This window comes from Neomonachus schauinslandi, chromosome 4 (genome assembly GCF_002201575.2).
Source record: "Neomonachus schauinslandi chromosome 4, ASM220157v2, whole genome shotgun sequence".
Classification (NCBI taxonomy): Eukaryota; Metazoa; Chordata; class Mammalia; order Carnivora; family Phocidae; genus Neomonachus; species Neomonachus schauinslandi.
The window spans coordinates 22,252,739-22,255,614 of record NC_058406.1 but is presented as its reverse complement, the minus strand read 5'-3'; positions in this window follow the sequence as shown (position 1 = coordinate 22,255,614).

The window sequence follows — 2,876 nt, the reverse complement described above, 5'->3', positions numbered from 1 at the left end:
CCAGAGCTGCATGTGGCACAGCGTGGGTGATCACGAGTGACTACGGAGCAGATAAACAAGGCACGGTGCCAGGGTCTAGGTCCTGCGTGATCCGCCCCGACTGCCCCTGTCTGAGCCTCGGTGTCCCCCATCTGTGATATGGGTGTGCTACCTTGTGGCCTCCCCCCTCCACCCCGGGAGCACAGGAAACGCTGGTGTCCTTAGGCCCGCGGCCCAGGCACCTGAGTGCAAGGAAGGGATGCTCTCATTAATTAGGCTCATCAGGTCTGGCGCCCGGTCTTTGGGGAGAGGAGCCAAGCGGGTAATGAGGGTTGTCAGGGGAGACGGAGAGCGGGCTGCAGTCCACGCCAGCGCCGCCCCAGAGCAGCGGACCCGGGCTGCGGGCGGCGGAGGGGCCCTGGGACGGGGCCGGCGGGTGGGCAGCTGCTCCCGGGGCCGAGAAGGACCCGCTCCCTCCTCCGGGGATGGCGCCCCCGCGGCGGTGCCGGCTCCGGCCCCAAGGTGGCGCTGCAGGCTCTCGCAAGTGCCGCTCCGCCCGGAGCCCGCGGGCGCCTGGGCAGGGGAGGGATCCGGAGGGAGCAGAGGGGCGGGGGAGGGAGAGAGGGGGGAGAGGGGGAGCTGAAGGAATGGAGGAGAGCACTGAGAGAGGCGCGGAGTCCAGAGGAGGGACGGGAGAAAATGCTAGGGAGGGGAGGGGAGGGGAGGGGAGGAGGGGCTTCTTCCAGGTCAGGGGCTGGAGGAGCCAGATCCTCCCGGAACTCCGCCCCCCACAGGCCCCCATGACTACAGAGCAGTCACTTTGTCCCTTAACTCCCTCCATCTGTCCAGGGCTCCCGAGGGCCCTCAGGATGAAGTCCAGACTGCACAGCCCAGCTCACCCGTCCTCTGAGATCTGACCCCAGCGCACCCTCAGCTTCCTCTTTCTCCACCTTCCCACCCCCCACTTGCACCCTTGCACCCCAGGCCCCAGCCAGGCAGAGCCACCTGCCACTTCCAAGGGGCCCCCCTCTCCCTCCATGTGGGACCTTTGCGGGTGCCAGGTTGCTGCTGCCAGTACTAATCTTGTCCCCCATTTACCCTCCTCCTGGCTCCCCAGGCTTCTCCTTTGGTCTCAGCATGATCACCTCCTCGCAGAGGTCCTCCCTGACACTGCTGTCCAAGGTCCGGTTTTCCGCTGGGCTCCCCGGCCCTCCTGCATCTCCCCCATCTGGGCACTGATGACTCTGGGTTGTGATGGGTTCCACTGTTTCCCCAGCCAGACGGGGCGGTGGGTGCTCCTGAGGCAGGGACTCACCTCATCCCCCTCAGCATCCTGGGGCCAGCCCAGGGGCTGAACAGACAAGGTGGGCTGCAGAGGGTGCCTGTGGGATGCGTGAATGATCCGATGAGGGGCCAAGTGTGGGAGCAAAGGAAGAGAGACGGGGAGTAGGGGGAAGAGCACAAAGCAGGGAGGAAAGGGATTGAGAGAGAGGCACTGAGGAACCCAGGCCCCAGGTATGCAGGGACCCTTGGGGCCTCAGCACTGCCTGCCCGGCTGTGATCTCCCTCCTGATCAGGGTCAGCTGGCCGCCTGGCTCTGGACCCCGGATCATAGGGGAGTTCTTCCTTATTGTTGGGGTACAGGTAACTGAACCCACTTGGCTGCAGGGGAGAGGGGGTTAGTAGGACTCACATGTCTCAGATGCCACAGTTAAGGAATGCAGCCGAAACTACTGAGGCACCAGGACCTGGACCAGGGACAGGGGCACCCACTGGTCAGAAGGCAGGCTCTCTCTGGCTCGCTCTCTCTCTCTGGCTCTCTCTCGCTTTCTCTCTCTGTAGGACTTGCATTCCCTCCCCTCCTCAGTATCTGGCAGACTTGAGTTTTATTTGCCATCAGCTCAAATGACCAAGGGACCCAACTAGCCCCTTTTAGTCTCAGTTTCAGATTTGCACGACAGATACCCTGATTGTCCCAGCTGGGGCAGGTGTCCCCCACCCAGTCACTATGCGGAGGGGAGTGGGAAACAGGTCAGGGTCTCAAAGTACAAACAAGGCCGCTGGGGGAGTGGGGGGCAGGGAACACCATTGGCATCCTCACCATGACCTCCGTCTGGTGTCAGGTATGCAGGACCTGCTCTTTGCCTGATACTCGGAAGACCCCTTCACATCCTAGCCAAGCATCACCAACCAGTGCTTGGATTCCCATTTTACAGATGGGAGACCTGAGGCTCACTGCCCTGTGCTCTTTCCATCCCCCATGCTCCCAGATTCTGTTTCCTCCTCTGCCAATATCCTGTTGGGTTTCCTTGGTCCAGCCCTCTGTCTTCTCTGGGACTCAGTTTCCCACTCTGTAAAGTGGGGAAGACAGAGAGAGCTACCAAGCCCCTCTCAGCTCCGACACCTGGGAGTCACTTTGCTCCATCTGGAAGCAGCCAGCAGCTTCAGCAAAGCTCGTGATCTGTGCCCTTCCCTCCCCATGATTGTGTGCTGTTTGGGGCCCTTGGAGAAGCCCCCGAATAAATGTTAATAATGCAGAGTTGCCTTCATGTCTGAGAAAGCAGATGAATCATTTCCTGCTTTCCTCCTGGGCTCAGGATTGTAGCAGAGAACACGCTGGATCTTTGGAGCAGATGCCAAGAGACCTGGGTTGATGGGGGTCTCATTGCTGGGGCAGAGCCATGGAGCGGCTGCCCCCCTGGCTGCCTTGGGGGCTGAACCCCACTGCTCCAAAGCCAAGCCTGTACCAGAGGCTTGGGGTACAGTCCCGGTCCTGCCACGTCCTCACTGTGCGGCTCCCGCTGCCTCCCCTGGAAGGTGGCCGTGTCTACCGGGCAGGGATGGAGGAGGCAGGGTGTGGAGGGCCCGGTTCTCGCCCCACTGAGCCCTGCTGGGAC